The 20464-nt window shown below is 37.1% G+C and overlaps 1 long non-coding RNA gene across 2 annotated transcripts in view; it reads left to right on the top strand.

Moving 5' to 3' along the window:
- Window positions 1–20464, top strand: part of LOC114477617 (uncharacterized) — a 158899-nt gene that overhangs the window by 21656 nt on the left and 116779 nt on the right. For both annotated transcript variants that reach the window (XR_003675738.1, XR_003675735.1), the window contains exon 4: window positions 6622–6690. This is a non-coding gene — a long non-coding RNA (uncharacterized LOC114477617). The remainder of the gene's footprint in view (window positions 1–6621; window positions 6691–20464) is intronic.

The following is a 20464-nucleotide window of genomic DNA, read 5'->3' as shown; positions in this document are numbered from 1 at the left end:
GACAATAATTTTTGTTTGTTTAGAATTGCAATTATTATCAGACTTGTTTTTGTGTGTTTCAAGAGTCATTTCTGTGTATTTTTACTGTCACTTTTTGTATGTTTTTTTGGATTTCTTATCCCTTTGTGTGTATTTTTGTTGTTTTCTTTGTTTCTATTGTTACTTTCTATGTATTTTTGGTCATTTTATTGTAAATATTTTGAGAATTTTTGTCTTTTTGAGTGTTTTTAGAGTCATTTTGTCTTTTTGAGTTTTTTTAGGGTCATTTTGTGTATTTCTATTCTTGATTTGTGTGTTATGAGTCATTTCTGTGTATTTTTATTGTCGTTTTGCATATTTGTATATGTTTTCAGTGTAATGTTGTATATTTGTTGTCCCTTTGTGTGCTTTTCTGTATATTTTGTGTGTTTCTATTCTTGCTTTGTGTTATTTTTGTCTATTTTTCTTGTTGTTTTGCACATTTTTTTTCTGTAATCTTCACACCATCTTGTCTATTTTTGGAGTTATTTTGTCTCTTTGATTGCTTTTAGAGTAATTTTGTGTATTTGTATCTTTGATTTTTGTGTTACGAGTCATTTATGTGTGTTTTGTTTGTCGCTTTGTGTATTTTTCATTTGTTTGTTCCTTTTTGTGTTTTTTCTGTATTTTAGTTGTTTTTGTGTTATGAGTTATGTTGTGCATTTTTGCCATGTTGTGTTTTTGAAATCCTTTCTGTGTATTTTTGTTGTAGTGTTGTACATTTTTTGGTGTCGTGTGTATTTTTGGAGTTTATTTAAAATAGCAACTATTACCGCACTTGCTATTATGATTTAAAACATTTTTTTTTTTGCAGTTATTAGGTGTTACTTGAACGATTTTCATACAGAAAACCCCATCTTTGAGGTGTGGTATCATGAGTATTGGGTGTTTAATTATTAAACTGATATCTAGTGCTTACAGGCAGATATTCCAGCATTTCCCCTCTCGTAGCATCTCTTTTCACTTCATTTGAGCGTATTTCCTGCTGCACTCTGCTCTGTAACAGGGAGATTTGTGTGGCCGCGTAAGAGCAGAGATGCCTGGGATCTAATAGTGCTTTGCTGGGAGCGATGTCTCCATCTTTGAGCTGCAGCAGATTGATGAAATCATAATTTAGGGCCCCGCCTCTCACTGTCCTAGTTTTATAGCTGCAGTAAAAACCAGCAGCAGCTACTGCTGAGCTGCAGAGGGAAAGCCTTTCTTGACCAGCGAGTTCAGTCCAAATCAATCCGATTGTCGGGATGTGACCTGGAGCAATGCGTGCTGCAGCACACACACACACACACACACACACACACACACACACACACACACACACACACACACACACACACACACACACACACAAAAACACCTTTCACTGCATTGTCTGAATTTGTAGCCGAGTTCCATTTGTTTTTGCAACCGATGTTAAATCCCTCTCTGCCCACAATAACTCACAAACGTCTCATCCTCTGCTGCTCTCTCATTCTCTCCTTGTACCACTAAGTGAATGAAAATGGACTGCTGGAGTCATCACATACTCCGAGGCTGAAACCAGATGCTCTTTTTGGTGTCCGTCCAATGGAGCAAAGTGGAACTGGCGTCAATTTGAAGATGTGGTTTTAGGTTCGTGGCTCGTAACCGTTATCGCATCAGTTGGTTTTCTGCACTTTTATGTTGCGACTCCTTTGTCTTTCTTTCCGCACTGCAGTGTGAAGCCCGTCATGCATTCTGTGTGGCTTCCAGCCTCCCAGGCTGTGTTGGCTGATTAATTATTAATAGACGAAGAGGCTCTGATCAGGTTGTTCTCACCCAAAATCGCTAACTGTACCCCCACATTTCCTTTACCCACATCCAAGCCTTGACATATTTCAGGATAATGGACTAGAGCATGTCGACGAGGGGAGTGGTTCTCAAACTTTTTGAATCACCCCTGACTGCAGTCTGCAGTTTGGGGTGGAGCTCAATGCAGTGTGCTATTGTGCTGTGTGATTCTTATACAGTTAAAAATAATCAACCTCAACATAAATAAATCGTGCCATATAAATAATTGTATATGTTACATAATTCTATAGGTATATAAAATAGGTATGTGTTAGTGCTAGGGTTAGTTAGAGTAAGTCTGAACGTGATTGGTTTATTGAACTGCAGGCTGCAGTCAGGGGCTTCTCACGTACCCCCTTTCTCTAACTTTTTAATTCAAGAACCCCCTTTGTCCAACTAGAACATTTTGCACAGAATTCTGTGAAAATATTTTAATTATATTATAATTATCACTGAATAAGTGTTGAAACACATTTTAAAGAATAGAATTTTGTAAGTGAAACTGTGTTTAGTGCCTCCTGAATAGATTTATTTCTATAGTTTGTATAATTTCTGGTCATCTCCTACTCTAATCTTTGTTTGTTTTTTGTGTTATTTTGTGTGTTTTTGTTGTTGTTTTTGTGTTGTTGGTATTATTTAAATGATTCTCTCTGTTTGTGTTTTTTTGTTTCTTATGTCATTTTGTATGTTTCTCTGTCATTTTTGTGTATTTTGCAGTGATCTCGTGTATTTTTCTCTCATTCAGTGCGTTTTTGTTGTCGTTTTATGTGTTGCTGGTAATATTTAGTGTGATTAGAATTTTTTAACTAAAAATAAACATCATGAAACCCAATATTTTTAATGCTTTCATTTGATAATTTTCATCTCTCTCAAGTATCGCGTACCTCCATTTGAGAAACGCTACACTCGAGGCCTGTACTACGAAGGTGGATTTCCTCTTATCGCAGTAACTTCCGGGGATTTATTCAGTGTGTCCTGTACTAAGACTCAGGTTAACGTCTTACCGTGCTAAATCACCATGGCAACTTAGGCTGAACACCTAACCAGGTCGAGTCCTGAGCGAGTACAAAGCCCCGCCTCCCAACCAATCAGTTCTCTTGGTAAATGACCTGCCCATTGTTAGAAAAATCTGGTTGGTACGCGGCCGCAGATCTGACAGCTGTGTTTAGGAATGAAAGAATATTAATGGATTAATGAAATTCGTTCATTTACAGATGACATCCTTCAGGAAAGGCTTAGATTTATATCTGATGGACTGATCTACAGTTAGCTGGTGAAGCCTGTGTCGGACACTTTCCATATCACGAACATAAGTTGCTCTAAACATTTCTCTGTGATTGTGATTGGTCTGTCAAAGGGGTGCACACATATTCTGTCTGAAATCACCTCGCTTAAGTGAACGTATTTATATCCAGCTTCGTAGTGCAGGCCCTACAGGTTCACTTTTAAACCATGCATGTTAGCGGCATGAGCTACTGTATAACTTTTAATTAAATACAATCATAATCTATACCTCAATGATCAATGAATCAAATATTATTTACTCGAAGAAAAAAGGAAGAAGGAAGAGAAACAAGACGTAAGAATAAAGTAAACTTCTATGCATCTGTTTACAGGACTCCACATCCCACAATGCAATGCACCCAAATGTAAACGGAGTGTTTAGAGTGGAAATAAAAACAAACTTTCAAGCTGAGATTTCAACTTTTTTCCTTTTTTGGAGTAAACAATGTTTGATTCATTGGTTTTATCTGATAATAAAAAAATAATGTTCTCAAACAACAGGTTAAACTATTGCTTTATGAATAAAGTGTGACACAAGGGCTAAAGCGAGTGCAGAAAAAATGTGAAGGTAAATGTGGAACCTCCGGCTCTGTAACCATTGGGGTGTGTATGAACTCCAACCTGACGTCAAATGCCTTCTAGACAGCGTTCTCCTCGCATGGCTGCAAATAATAGCACTTGTTTCCCTGATCCCTGCTGTCTAATCCCGTTATGCAACCGCTCACAGTTGGTCAGACCCTGCACTACATATCACCCAGCCTCTTCTTCCATTTTCACTGTCTTTCTCACCCTGTTCCCTACTGATCACTGCGACATGTGGAAAACACCGTGTAGATGAACAGAGGATTTTTCTGCCATCTTGTAGAAGTGAGATGAGCAACTTTTATTACAGCAAGGGCCATAAAATGTGGATTTTCTGACCTCAGGGCAACATTGTCAACATTCATGTCAGCATTTAATATAATAACCAATCTGAGGATTGATAAGGGAAAGATTAAAGCATTTTGTGTGGTCTCTTGTGGTTTTTTGCAGGGTTTTTGTGTATTTTTGTTTTTTTATTTGTGTGTTATGAGTCATTTCTGTGTTTTTGTTGTTGCTTTGTTGATTTTTTGGGGGGTATTTTTGTCATCTTGTCATCTTCTTGTCTATATTTGGATTAATTTAGTCTTTTTGAGTGTTTTAGAGTCACTTTGTGTATTTTCGATGACGCTATTAATATTCTTTTCTGTTTTTCTCTTATTGTGGCATTTTGTGTGCTTCTAGTGTTGCCTTGTGTGTACATTTGTTGTCTTTTAGTTTATTATAGTTTTTTGGTGATTTGTTGTTTTTGTGTATTTTTGGGTTCATTTTTTAGTGTATTTTTGTTGTTGTTTTGTACATTTTCCATTATTTTTCTGTTGTCGTGTGTTTTTTTTGGTACGTTGTATATTTTGGTTGGTCGGTTGGTTTTTCTGTCATTTTGTTTTGTCACTTGGTGTTTTTTTGTTGTTATTTTGTGTTTTTTTTTTTATTTTTCAGTCATTTGTGTGTACTTTACTGTCCTCTTACATTTCTTGAGTCATTTTGTGTTCTTTTGCTGTTTTTCTGTCATTATGTGCCAGTTGCCCATGTCTGTTGTAGAATAGCAAGAAATATTATAATAGTATTAAAATGGAGTCATATTGCTATTTAATTTGATTAATCCTGCCTTCATTCAGTTATTTTCCTAGTGATTTATTAATCAGTTAATAGAATCATTACAGCACCTCTTTGTTACAGCCTAACTCATCATTGTCCATGACCACAAGCATCCCATTGATTTATTCTATGCTAATGCTCTTAAGAACAGTCACACCTCCAACATCTCCATCCATCATCCACTGATGGACCGCACGTTAGGCAGGTTTGGAACACAGAGACGTAATGAAACACAGAATCAATTTCAGATGAAGTATTTATTTTATTCTTCAGATTAAGTTAATGGAATGTTCTCCCCTCCACTGAGAGACTGGAATGAGGTTCATTTGTTTAAGCAGGAGAAAAGAATGGTGCATTATTCCTAATGAGCCACTAATCCAGGTTTACATTAACACGCCCTGCAGGATCGGATCCATTTTAAATGATCACAACCAAAACTGTAATAAATCAGCCATGGGGAAAGATGGTTTTTATGCTCCATAAACTGCAGCATAAATACAAAAATATTTTGGGTTGTACGGATGCTTGCCTGCCAATCTCTTTTTTTTTTTTATTGTTTCAGGATTGAGCCAGTCTCTCTTCCCACCCCTCCTGGTGTTTGCTCTACTTTCTCCATTCCCTCTATTCATAATTCTACCTCAACAATCACTCCAAGGATGGTTTCCTTTTATGTATTTAGATATAATTTGGTGTATGAACTAAAATCCATTAGTGTGTGTATACAGATGGAAGACAGGTAGCGTTTATGTGCATTACCCACATTTCTGTTATTATTGATTCCACCACTCAGCACAAGGCAGGAGTAAAAACATCATCATCAATCATCTATTATGTTTCTGTGGCAGACACTGCCCCCTGGTGGTCATGGGCAGTGAACGCAGCTGCAGGGATTGCATGACAAAATACAGAAATAGCTTTCATAGGTCATTTAAATTTTAGAAAACCAGAGGGTTGGTGTCTGGCAGCTACAGAGATGTGTCACATTAGATCTCTTAGCGCCCCCTGGTGGATCACAGATCTTTAATAGAGGAATTATAGTCACAGATTAAAGAGGCCAGCTTACTCAAAAATCATTATTCATTAAAGTCATTTTCCAAGTTGGTCTGTGAGGACATCTAGTGGATATTATCCAGTACTACAAACGTTATTGTCACTGAAGATTTTCAATGATTTTTTGGGAGTGGAAGTGGTTTTCTGACCCTGACCCTTTCAGAGTAAAAGGATCCTAATTATAAAAAAGTAACCCTCTCGTGCACTCTGCTGCATTTTACTACTGAAAATCACATCAACACTAAGATACATTAAAAGCTAGCGGCTCTTTCAAGGTTTTGCAAAAGTATATTGTAGAGCTGCAGCACCTAATGAATTTTTTGGTAAATATTTGATTGATTAATCGAGTTATCGAATAGAATATACTGTATATAATATCCTTAATATTTTTATCTATTATACTTAAAGCTTAATATTGAATATTCGACACGGACTAATCACTTAATAACACCAGCCAATTTGATTCTTTTTTCAGAAAATGTAGATTTATTTACAAGAAAAATGCATATATGCTGCTAAAAAAATTCCACTACATGTGGTGTCAACCTAAAATTACAATTGGAGGCATGGTTAAAAACAAACAAACAAACATGCAAAAAAAATCCCTCGAAAAAAGTTATGTTAATGGATTTTTTTTAATGTAAATACTTGGGCTCCCTCTGCGATAAATATATATAATAGAAGTTTTGCTAGATGGCAGCATACGGTGTATATCTTCATGCAAAAAAGAGCTGTTGTCATTATGTGCTTCTTCACTCGCTAACTGCTACCTCTCGTGTCACACAGGAAGTTGAACCCAAAGTCGCCGATGCTGGGCTGAACGTGGACATCAATGAAGCAAGCTGCAGTGAAACAGTGAGTCTTTTTATTATTCCATCAGTAACCCTTTGTTAGGGGTTATACCATAAAAGTCTTAAAGCAACTTAAAGCAATGGAGAAATGTGCAACTTTGCACTAGTAGCTCATAACCAGGATTTGTTGAATTTAAACATGTAAAATGATGAAAGAAGGACAAAAGATAGTTCCTGAAATTTGCATTTTTCCATTAACAGATAAAGAAGTTTTTTTTAATTTACTAGAGCATCCAACTTGACCCACAGGAGAAAACGTGAATGATTGTGTAATTTACCATTCAGTCGTACATATCTCAACCCTTCCAAATGCACAAACTCAGTGAAACTCTACAATATTTGCGTGGTTCGCAGTTTTCCCATGATTATATCACATGATGGTCATCATTTTTAATCACAAATTGTTGAAAGAACTCTCAATTGTCCCAAAATCTTGCCATTTTCCTTAATTTGTTTCACAAAATGTCTACAAATTAATAAAAATTGCTCACAAAATAAAAAAATCTGGCATTTATTGCTTGAATATCGTCAGTGCCTTACATACTTTATACATCATTTATACATGGAAGTGCACACTGGGGTACATTAATTTTCCAGCCTTTAAATTGGGCCCATTTGAGATCAGTCTGGTCCGTATTTGGCCCCTAAACTAAAATAAGTTTGTTTTACAGTAAAAAGCTGACCTAATTATGTCAAAGGACTGAGTCTGCTGTGAAAATGACATCACAAAGGTCTCAAACTAATCAGAGAAAACATCTTCAAGTTCAGACCTCCAAATTATGCCAGTAGTAATCTAAATGAATTCTCTAATGTATTCTCTTATGTTTTAATGCCCATTCACTTGTCTGGCTTAGTGTAGGAAATGTTTTTTTTTTTTTGGTGTTTTTTTCAACATAACCTTCAGGAAGTTTAAAAATAAACTTGAAAACAACTGGCTGCTGTGCTTGTGTTTAAGTAATCCTGGTTGAGAATCAGTGCATTAGATGAATGAAGTGTGACGTCATGCTTTTTTAAATGCTGTGAATGCATTACAAATGTACAATACTGTATTCCTGCTGTGTGGCTCGTGGTGCATTGTCTCATTTTGGCCACCAGATGGTGCCACAACTCTCAAAATAAGATTGACCCTCAACTTAATAAACGACAGTATTTTTCTATTCAATGGAAATTATACCTTGTTATAAATGTTTTTGGGTGTTAGTTAATAAAAATAAATAAATGATAGTAAATCACCTTTTTAAATGTAATATCAAAACCACATTTTTTGTTTTTGTTTCATAAGTTTGATAAAATGCTTGATATGATGATAAATCTTGAAATATATGCTTTAAAACTGTTGATACATTTCTGAGGCTGCAGTAGCGCAACGAGCAGCTGCTAAATGTCGTCATTGTGGGTGTGGTCAGTGGTCATCAGGTGAAATAAGGCCAGGACACGCTGCGTTCCCACCCTGAGCTTAAACTGATTGCTGGATTTGAGATTGAAAGAAAAGTGAAGCAAACCTAGCAGGCGATGACCCTGACTTCTTATCCCCCCCCCACATTCACTGCCCTCATCCTCCTACAATAGCACATTTCATTTTTCATGATCACCTCCCCCCCCACCACCACCTTTCCTGCTTTGTGTGAGATGAAGATTTGGCTTAGGCTCATCCACTCGGCCCCTGAGCGGCTCTTGTAATTCAATTGTTCCAATCGTTCTAATCTAAAGATTTTGTTTTCATTTTTTAATACTATCAAGGCTGAAGAGAGACGGGGAGGGACGGGGAACAGTTTGTACACATGTGCATCATGTATGAACATACAAAGGTTGTATCCAAAGCCTTGTTTTACTTGTGCTTCAAAACAGGGAACTTTATCCGTTCTTTTGCCATTTTGCCTTTTTTTTTCTGTCTTCTCTGCAAGTCTTTTTCATTTTCCTTACTCTTGTTCCATCCCCCTTGAGTCAGACTTACAGTCCTAAATCACTCCGATTGTTTGGCTGCAGCTGGAGCAACAAGAGTGTATGGGGAAATCGCTAAATCCATGATGGATTACAGCGTCCAGATTGTCATTTTGAATTAAAGAAAATGATAAGGAGCGCATGAAAAAGAAATCTAAAAACAATCATAAGTAGATTTAGTTCTCAAGGAGAAACTGTTTTATAATGACAGGAGTGGAGGGGTGGGGGGGTGGGGAGGTGGGGGTAGCAGGGCCTCATTCAATCACTGAATATTGGCCTTAAAACCTCTGGCTGGTAAAGAGCAGGCGAGCTTAACGCAGACCTGCAGCTGCCTTTTTATTTGTCACTTTGGGTTATCGTTCTCCTCCTTTAACCATTTCAAAGAACAAGGAGCTTCACCTGCATGTGTTTTTACTTGTAGTTTCTCACAGAAAATGTATTTGTTTTCAATGAAAGGCTGCACATCTTTTCTTCAACGTTGCAAACGACAGAAAATCGATTTAAAATGTAAAAATTAAACCTTAAAAGTGTTGATTATGTGCAACCCTCAGTGCAAGTGCATCATGGGTAAAAGTAGATGAAGGTTTCCTGTGGGTCACAGTCAGAGGTGGACATAGTACTCAACCTTATTATTTGAGTCAAAGTATAAATGCTCCTACAAGGAAAAGTAGCTCAGCCAAATATGAGTTTTTCCCATTGGGAAATTTATTTATGTCTCAGTCTGAAGGTTTTGAAAATATCTGATGTGAAAAAAGTATTAAAAAATAACAATAAATGACACTTTGAAGATACTTTTATGAAAGGTACCGTTTTGGTACCTGAGCTTAAATGCTCATAGCTCTATAAGTACTTATAAAATAAAAATCAATGTTTGTATCAATTATTGACCTATACTTAAGGCCATAATAAGTTCATATCAAATGTTCCATTTTGCACCTTTTTTTTTTTTTAAATGCATATTTTGTGTTTTTCTCATTGAAAAAAAGTTGTTTTTATGACAGAAAGGGCATTAAAACATTAAAAAAAAAAAAAAAAAATACAGAAATATAATGAAAACTTCTAATCTATGTTTAGGTAAATTTATTGATCAATGAGGCCTACATTATTATTTTATCTAATAAAGCTTATCATAGATAGCATCTTTAAATACATTTCATTTGTTCGTCTATTGCTGGTCACAGTAGGATTAGTAAAATATCAATATTTCAATATATTTTTACTCATATTTTTGCTGTAAATATTAAATTAGAATAATAAAGTGACTTTGTGCTCATATCTCGTGTGTGCATGTAAGATCAAGCTTGTGGCCTGAATATGTGCTCAGATACAGGGGGAGGAGTCAGGACTAGAGAGGGTGGGGTCACCAGAGGAAGAATGTGAGACTTTATGGAGATTATGCCTTTAGGTCAGCGAATGCTTAAACTCAGATTATATTCATAAAAAACATCTTTCAGTAATTCCTGCCATGTGTTCTTACTTTAAGTGGAGTCCCCCGTCTACATCTTATCAGTCTCAGAACATGAAAATAATACCATTTCCCTTGTTTTCCTCTGATATACAGCAAAGCTGGAAAGTTTAGTTTATGTTTAAAAGCCTCGCCCATCACGCGCAGCTTTTTTTCTGCAACATTATAATGGAATATTTGTTACATTTTATTATCATCTTGTATTTGCCTCTATTATCCTTATCAAAAGGTCAGAAACAATGTCTTTTGTGTAGAATAGGCAGGGGGCAGTAAAGTGTGCTGAACAATTTAATTTAACTTTATACATCACCAGAAAGAAAATGGGTTCATTGTCACTTCTGAACATGATAATTGGACACTTTTAGATCATAGACTATAAAGTCCAAACATTTGCTTTCTGTCTATTTGATATTATCAATAAGTGGTTCACATTAACTTTATTTTTATTTTTATTTTTTTTTTTTGCCGTTTGTAGGATTTTATCATTAAATTGGGCTATTGTACATTTACTATTATCTTCAAGAAAAATTACAACTAAATACACTCTAACTAAATATGCTTTCATGTGTCTATTATCTATTATTTACCATATTATCCATTGGAATCAGAATAATTTCATTTGTCATTGTACAAGAAGAGCACAACATTTTTAAAAATAGCAGCTCTCGTAAACGGTGCAAGATACTATTCGTATTAGTATCAATTAGTGTCATAAGGCTGAGAAAAAATAAATAGAAATCTGAGCCACTAGGGGGAGAAATATTATTTTGTAGCAGTTTTTATTTTTGGGTTTAGTTTTAGTTTTGTTTCTCACAATTTTCACATTTTATTCTTGTTTATTGTGTTTTTTTAAAAAACATAACTAAATAAATAATTCTGTTACTATTATGTTACACTCCTCCCACACTGGCTACAGATGGATGCAGGAAGGACAAAAGAAGCTAAAAATGACCACATTTTTAGCTTTTGTGTAAATGACAGTTTCCAGATTCATCTACTCTATATGATTGTGTATTATGTGTATTATGTTTGTAGATTAAAGCAGCTTCTTCTTCCAGGCGCAATCAGAACAATGCATGCCTCCACCTGTAGCCAGTGTGGGAGGAGCTAGCAGGCAAAAATAAACGAGACTAAAAAACAAAAATCTAAACAAAAAAAAAAAAAAAAAAAATACAAAATAAATTAAAAAAAAAAAAAAAACAAGATTTTGAAAAAATAGAACTTAAAAATGTTATTAAAAAATGATCATAATGATAATAATAAATAAATAAATAAAGACCAAAACAGAAATTTTTTCCCGTAGTTGCTGACATTTTAAAAATGTATTTCAGTTGCCTTTATCCTCTTTTGTCGAGTACTCTCTAAATTTTAAAATAACTCACTGTATTCCCGAGGGCCCTTTAAAATCCTTTTTTCCCCATGTTTTCCACATTTCTTTAGAAAATAGTAGTTTTTAACTCCTGTGAGGAAACAAAATAAATACTAATAAAAAAGAAAACCATAATTAAACAAAAATGTATGTCAAAAATAATACAATAATAATTAAAAGGTATATATAAGTTGTACTGACATGGATTATTCTGACTGCTCCTTTTTAATTATCTGTATGTCATATAAAGGTGTATGAGAGCAGCATTAATGTCACCCAGTTCCCCCCTCTGTGATCAATGGTTTACTGAATCTGAGCAGGTTTATTGATTAAGTTTGGATCAGCTTAATTTAGATTAACCTAATTTAATTTAGACAGTGTTTGGCGGTGCACCTAATCATCGGTCCACGGAAACATTTCCCCATAAAAAAAACTTTTGTTGCCTCACGGTGACGGCGTTTTATCTAAATTCTGTGATTCCGTCCGCAATTCTGTTAATGTCCGCTAATTCCCTCGGCTAAGAAGGAGATGAACGAGTTGTGGAGTGAAGGAAAACCACTTAAAAGCGCTGGGCATTATGTAGGAAGTCCGTCAAACCCGTTGGGAAAAATGTCATTGGAGTTTGTAAATCTCTGATCAAAAGCCAGAAAAAGAGAAATCTGTGATAAGGAGAAGAATCCAGGTGTGTATCGTAACCTGATTTCTTTTTAAAGCCTTCAGTCGGCCGTGTGTGTTGTAGATGAGGAACACCTTATGATAAAAACAGTAATATGAACTGGGCCCAGAGGGTTTAGCGAAGTTGTCTTACCATAGCACATCCTGATTTACTCGACACTTGCAAACGTGAGAGCTTAACCTTGTTTTAACCCAATAAGACTGTTTGCTATTCCCCTTTAGCCCCGATGGTTTCACCTTAGACTTGCTCAGCTGCCAATTGACAGCTGTCCACAAGTGTCTTTGTATGTGTGTGTTATTTTCCGTGCTCCGTTCACCCAGAGCTGAGCTGACCTGCCAGTGAACCTTGACTGCTGCATGTTCAAAGGAGCCGCACACGCCTATTTGTAGTCGGTGTGCGTGGACGAACGAGCACGGGAGGCCCGAGATTCTTCCCCGCTGTCATCTAACTGTATTATCAGTCAGTTACTTTTCACTGATAGATTTGATCACTTTTTTCAATCCACGTGCAGTTTGTTCATGAGAGATTGTCACTCCCTGGTGTCTTTGGAGTTTGCTCTGTGACAATGACCAGTTTGCCACTAGGTATTTATAACCTCTGAGTGTGTTTCTGAAGAGGGCTCTTCCAGGAGCCCTATCCGTTTCTTGATAAATGAAATTCCTTGGCCCACTGAGGGGTCTTAGTGGAGGCATATCGCAGACACAGAGCTTAAGAGACTCACAATATGTATCGTCTTCATTCACACTCACACGGAGTCTGAAGAGATTTACTCAGCTCAAGGTCGATGTAGTAAAAATGATAGCGTGGAGTAATTTATATTTAAAGACAAGGTTTCTGTTTTTGGGTTTCAGTTCTTGACCTGCAACAAAAACAAACCAAAAATCGAAGGACAAAGTCAAGAACAAGATAATCCAACAGAAATACAAAGACATTGGTTTAATAGGGAATGAGAATAACTTTTGGACAAAGTAAAGGTACAGTTTAGAAATGTTAAAGATGGTCCCCAGCAGCTTTAAGAACAAAATAGCACTTTATTTTTCTAGATTTTTTAGACAATTCATTGAAAGAAAACTTACTTCTTGCTGGATATTTTTCTTCCTTTTTTTAAAATTTTTGAATAATAGTGCAGTGCTCATAGGAAGTATATAATGCTATAGAAAAGTGGGAGGTTCAGTAGCTAAATTAGGTTGTGTCTGAAGGTGGGACGTCAGGGACATTTAGGTTTGTTGTGAAATGTGTAGAGTGAAAACTGTTGTGCTTTCACATATGTTGGTTTCCAGCAAGGACACTGTAGGGAGTTGAACCCCATCTATGCCGATGACATCTTCACTGTAGAGGTAGGACTAATGACATCATCATTATTTATGAATGAATATATTAACGGTATCATTGCAGTCCAAACAAATCCAATGTCCCACACCCTTGAACCAAGCAGCAGCCATGTTGAAACTCTCAGGTCAGTCTGATCCTGATCCGCAGAGATATTTGAGGAACACGCACACACACAAGCACACAGACAGAGATTCCTTGCTTTAATAGAGAGATTACCAAGTAGCTTTTCTACTGAAATTGCATTAATTTGTGCTACCAGCAAAGAAGTTCAGATTTTATTCTAGCAGGATGATGATGGGGTGGTAGAGCAGTTGTGTCTGATAGAGAGGTTGTGAGTTCCATGGCTGGACCTGTCCATCGTTTGAAGTGGTTCATGTTTTTTCCTCAAAATGACGATATATGATATTAATCTCAATATTTTTAACTCAATAAATTCTTACCAGAAAAAAACAATTCAGGGTTAACTTTGCTGATGGAAAATGCTACTCAGGCTCATTTATAAATAACAGCTTCACAATATGTGCCACTTTTGGCTTTTTCTACTCTAAGAGACAGCACATGTGAGTGAGTTCTGTAGTGTGGCTTGTTTAGGGGAAGGTCTCGGTTAGGACGCACTACATCTAACTGTGATTATAATGCTGTTCTGACAAGTAGTGAACACAGCGACTCCTAACACAAGTCTTTTAATAAAAAATAAGCTGAAAATTTAAGATAGATTGATATAGAAGATCTTGTCATTTTCTATATATATTGCTCAGGCCTTGTCCAAATTGATTTCAAATAATTTAGAAATCTATCTGAGCTTTTCATGCTGTTTTGACCAGTAATGAAAGCAGCGACTCCTAAAACGACTATTTTAATACAAAATAAGCTGTGAAATATATATCTCAGAAATGTGGAAAAATTGGGTGATATTTGTACTCCGTGATTGTGTAAATAAAAACAAGTTAAAAAAGAAGGTATATCGCAATATAGAAATAGAAAACTCGATATATCTTGTATCTCGATATATTGCTCAGCCCTACGGTGTCGTTAAGAAGACAAAAAATCCTTTGTCTTCATAAAACATTTGCCTCAAATCAGCTTCTTTTCTGACAAGTTCTGTTTTATTGCAGGTGAAAATCTTTAGTGAGATATGTTGTTCGGCCATGAATCACAATGAGCTACATTTAGACACACATTCCTGCATGAGTGTGGATGTGTCAGCTGACAGAACCCCTGGTATTTTTGAAAGGTTCCTATCGACGGACTTAATGCTCATATTGGACATGAAACTCGTGGTTGACACACTCCCTCATGGGGATGTGTATCCAAGTCAATGATTGGATTTAAGTTTGAGTGAGCTTGTATGTGTGTGGGGCCTGGTGTCCTCACTGTGAGAACTACAGTATTGATCTCCACCCCAGATGTCTCTGCTCTGTTGGGATGAATTTTTCCATCCTAGGGTGTGAACTGTCTGCCCCCAGGATGTCTGATGACATTTTTCAACAAACTTTTTCATTTAAAAGCTTTGATTTCAGTGCCTTTTATCATTTTGCAAACTAGAAAGTTGACCTCCACTCATCATGTTTTTGCAGACTACATTTGCTTTCACTCCTGATGCATTTACATATTTGCCAAAGTGTCAAGTTTGCCAAGTTTTTCCACAATTAATTTCTGGTGTTTTCACAGACTGTAAGTTGGACAAAACAATGGCGGATGTTTATTTAGGGTTTACACAGAAAGATCAGAATATGGCTATATTGAAAATGGCGGAGTGAGGTTATATCACAAGAAATACCAGAAACAAACTAGAACAGAAATTGTGTCAAGTTAATCACTGTGAAGAAACACAAGAAATCCCTGTAAGTGAATGAAGGAATAAAACATCCTTAACACATCCATGTATACGTCCACAGGACTCCACATCCCACAATGCAATGCAGTCAATTAGAGAGTGTTTACAGGGGAAAACAAACTTTTGAGAGGCAATTTCAACCTTTCACATCTTATCTTTAAGCAAATAATCTTTGATTTATTGACCTATGAGGCGCTTTAAAAATCAAACTCCAAAAAACTAAGAGAATGACCAATATACTCAAAATGAAACATTGACAGGAACACATATTTTACAAAATAAAAGACACATGCACCTACGCCTTATGTTGAAACAACATGATTTGTGTGATCTCCACCATTTAAATCACTCGAACCATTCTAACCTTTCTCTGCCCTTTTATTTTGTGATGAAAAAGTGCTGTCTCGGCTTTTTAGTTTAATATCATCAAACACTTCTTTTATGTGTGAAGCGGGAGAGGCAAAGATGCCAGCCACTGTGCATGTGTACGTGCCAGGAGAACATTGCATTGAAGCACCAGCGAACATCTGGCCTATCTGCCATTGATTGGTTTGGGAAGTTCCTCAGGATATAACACTTGAAAATGTCTTGGCATGTTCGCGACAACAGCAGTGCTGTTTGTGCATTGTGTGTGTGTGTGTGTGTGTGTGTGTGCGAGGAGGCACACATACTTGTATTTTAATAGTAGTAATCATATCTGTGATGCAGTAACCGAGTTTAGTTTGTGTTCTTTTGCTTGTGCGACAATGCTGATGTGTTTGTGCGTGTGTGATGGAGAATAAAATGGTTCTCTTGTGTGCAAGTGTTGGGAGCTTTTACTTCTTACCATTATTGCAAAAACAGTTATTTTGCGCAGGAGGATGATTCTTCCCTTGATTGCGATTTAGACTTGCACTTGTTTACAGAACGCCATCCCTCCTTTGTTTTATCCATTAGTTTTCTCTTCCCGGAATGATGTCATTTCTTCATACTTTTGTGTAAGTTTAAAAAAAGGTAAACTGGCGTTTTACCTGTTATGATTAACGCCGCCATTTATTTCATCTGACGAAATTTAATTTGTTACAACTTCTTTGCCTCCCACGCCCATGCTCTCCCCCTCATCACCGCAATGACTACACATGCTGGCTTCTGTATGGCACTTATCTCGTATGCGTCTCTTGTGTTGAGCGTAGCCGCAAAGTAGGAGGTGGCCCTGATCGGCGGTGGACGCCCGGCGGAGGCGTCGGGCGACGGGCCGTGGAAGATTCGCAGAGCCATTCAAAGTGTTGTTAGGAGATCGGCTGGCAGCTGTTCCTGACAGGTTGGGGATGGAAGGACAGATGGTGTTTGATTAGCGAACAGACCGCTGATGGAAGGAAGGATGGAGGGACAAATGAAAGAGGGGAAAATGTTCTTCTGTTATGAGGGGAAGGTAAAAAGGGAACGTGTGGATGGATGATTGGACAGTTTCTTCAAGAGTTGTGATTACCTCGTAAAAGAATCCACTGTCAGCAAGTCAGTGATGTTTCAACAAAACCATTAACGCAATTGACAGTTGATGTAATTGCCAAAACATTACACACAAGACTAAAGACTGATTTTTGGGTTTAAAGGTAGGGCAATCTGATGTGGAAAAACCAAAGGACAATGCTTTGGGAGACGTGAGCAGACGCACTCATAAACAACAATTGGCTTCATTCACCTGGGTGCCATCTTAAAGAACTGATGCAAATAAGCCTGCTGAGCTGGCTGATTAAAAACGCTAAGAGTTGGAACCAGCACCAGTTTGACAAAAGAGAATGTTTGAGCCGGGGTTTAGCTTTGCAACAGGTCAGGTTGAGGCTACGCAAGAAAGTTACATCAAGGAGTAATTGTTTACGCTGCTTTCTATGTTACACATCGTTGTGTTATAAAGAATAAATCCCATTTTACATGAAGGAAGCTCTGGAGGTTGTTTTGTTGTCAGCTATTAGCTAAGATAAACTTCCTCAACGCTTCTCGTTTTCTCGTAAGTGCAACGTCCCCCTGTTCCCGTAACGTTCCTTGTCTTCTTGGAAATAACGTCATAACGGCCAAGGAACTGGGTGACACCTAACTAAGTGCTTAAACATAGGACTGAAATGTTATTTCACTGAAGAAGTATTATTAAGTAATGGACTGGAAATAAGTAGTAGTAATTATCATGATGTGGTTTCTGATTGGCTGTAATTTCCAAATTGGATAATTTGTGTGTTTGGAGCTAAAAGTTCATATAAATTACTCCAATTTGTGCAATTTGTCAATCGTCTACTTGTCCTGTAGGTTTATCTGTAGGTTAACGCTGCAACACACAAATTATATATTTAGTGCATGATTTAATACGCATTCCTTTACGTCATTCATTTGTGTATGAGGTAACAAACAGTACAGTAAGAAGTTTGTTTACGTGACAAATTGCTGAAGTTGTAATTTCCCTCCCCTGTCATTGAACCCATCTCCAAGCGGTAGGTGTGAATACTCTCACTTCTACACTCACGACTGTCAACTTCAGTAGCCGTAAACACAGATGAGACACTTAAAGCTATTAGAAAACAGCGAGGGGAGATTTCCTCCATCATAAAGTCGCCCCTTCTACATAACAGTAGCTATTACAGAAGATGCATTACCGTCATATCAGCTCTGTTGGCAGTAAGCCTGTTTGTCTCATTGCAAGTGCGCTTGTGCGTATGACAGGCTCATTGACAATGAAGCAATCATCAGGCCAACACAAACACAGCTGTTTTATTGTTGCATTGCTCAGATGTGCTTTCACAGGCAGCAAATGTGTGAGTGCCTGCACACAGAATGGCCCCACCTCCTGTTTGGTCCCTCCTTTTCTAATGAATAGTTTTGGCAGCATCAACTAATGCATAAGATACCCTTCATTCTACTGTAGCCTCCATATATATCTCTGCATTTATTATATTTCTTTATTTTTGTAACCAAAACGTCGATGAAACCTTGATCACATTGAGCTGTTGTTGACGGTACTTATGACTGTAACATAGTTTCAAATGAAACTATTATATATAATAGTTATATATAAGGTGTACTTTATTTCTATTGTGAGCAAATCAGTCTTTGTCTCTGAAGAACAAGAACAATGTTGTCTTTTTTTAAGTATATATTATTAGTATTAATAAGTATATGAATAAACCCTAAGAGCTGGCTCCTTCCTTTAACTTCAGGAATAATTTATTTTTCAAAGTAAAAGTCTTGAAATTGCTCCAAATCGCTGATAATGTTTGATTGAAATTCATAAAATTCCCAGTACAATAATAACACACTGTATAGACCAGTGTTTCTCAAATTGGAGTGCATGTACCCCTAGGGGTACGTGATGGCACCATGGGGGGTGCAAATAAAAGCCTGATAAATATAGGGATTTTAAATTGTGTATTTTTGGCTAAAAATAATAATCATAATAATAATAATGATGAAAATGATGTTGATTTGAACATTATCTAGTATAGTCAGTCTTGGTCCCACACCAAGTGGGAGATGACCAGAAATGATAAATACTATAGAAATATATATTTTTACCTATCTTCATCTCCCAATTGGGGCGAGGTGAAGTTCCACTCTGGAAAAAGTGCCAGTTTTTTTTACTTTGAATTATTATTACCTGTATTTGACGTCATTGAAGCAATGTCTTAACTGCAATAGTATCCTGTATTTTATTTTCTACAGCTAAAAACTAATTAAATTATTGTCTATACATAGAAAGCATCCAAACTGGTAATTTTTTTTCCTTTTTGACTCATTTATTGACAGAAAATACGACAAAACTTGCTAATTTCCTGCATTAAACTCATTCATAGTGTGTTTTAAAAAGCTGTAACTGATTTCTAATATTTATTTACAAGCGATGTGTGCGAGAGAAATGTGGAAAAAGCAGAGTCTTTGAGTGCTGGCCCTTCATCCCATGCTGGTGATGGTGGTCGGCATTGATGCCAGTTAGTGTTTGGCGCCAACACACAGAGGGCATGGGGTGTGGACGTGTGTGCTCGGATGGTAAGTGGTGTTCGAGGAGGCTAGATGAAATAAAATCCAAGCAATAGGAAGTAAAGAGGAGGCAGGAGAGGCAGATGGGGGGGAAGGTAATATCAGTGATGAAGGGGCAGGGAGACGAGTGAGAACGAAGGATGCTCGGGCAAAGAGGGCAGGCCGGCCTCATCCCTGCACCTTTGTGTGTGTGTGTGCGTGTGTGCGAGTCCGTACCTGCGTCTGTGCGCGTCCGTCCCCATGTTTTTGTGAGGCCTAATCTAGGCGTCAGCAGCTTTTTCAGGCTTTTGTGCTGACGATAATCACACAGTGCACCTCTTTTCAATTCATCAGCAACAACAACAAGGGATCGCATGTCCCCTATACACGATCCAGAGAGAGGCAGAGGGAGGACAGACACAGAGAGAGGGCACGGGTCGCATTAAAGTGGCCATCATGTTGCTTAGTTACTGCTGGGGCGGATGGCGAGTCTGAGTGTGTGGGCCGGCTCATCCCAACATCGACGCCCTCTGCACTTCTGCCAGAGAAAAGTACGAGCAACCTCTGCTTTGTTCCAAGAATAATTTATTTCATGTAGCAGTGTGATAGATAAACAATGAGTAAACCACTGGTCAAATCTGTAGCAAGCATTAGTAATCATCATCATCAGAATTACATTAACAGGAATAACGATTTCAATTATAAATAAAAACAATATCAGTTATCAGAATCTTTGTTCCATCTATACAGCTACAAATATCAGCATTTTTGTTGTCCGTCATTTTTTTGTTTTTCCATCGCTCTCAACTTGGCCTGCAGCTGCCCCCCCCCATTCTCAAAAAAGGAAATATCTGGAAAAATGGACATTTGACCCATTTTATCCTAATGTAGGTGACATGAGCTTTTGATTATACAAACAGGCTTTTAGGGGACACAGTCAATTCCTGTGCACAAATTTCAAATTCCCTTCTTGGTTTTTGTTGCATTTAGTAAAATAGCACTAAAGTATTCTGGCTCAAAATATTGCATCTACGATTCGGGGGATGAAGCAAACACAATAAAAATCAGGAATAAATTTATACATGCAACGATGCAAGTGATTGATCCTGTCGAGAGACACAAAATTTCGCAATTCAATTCCAGCAGAGAAATATGTGAATATTATCTTCAATTCTGT

The sequence above is a fragment of the Gouania willdenowi genome, chromosome 2, assembly GCF_900634775.1.
Source record: "Gouania willdenowi chromosome 2, fGouWil2.1, whole genome shotgun sequence".
NCBI classification, from domain to species: domain Eukaryota; kingdom Metazoa; phylum Chordata; class Actinopteri; order Blenniiformes; family Gobiesocidae; genus Gouania; species Gouania willdenowi.
This window is presented reverse-complemented; position numbering and strand designations above follow the sequence as displayed.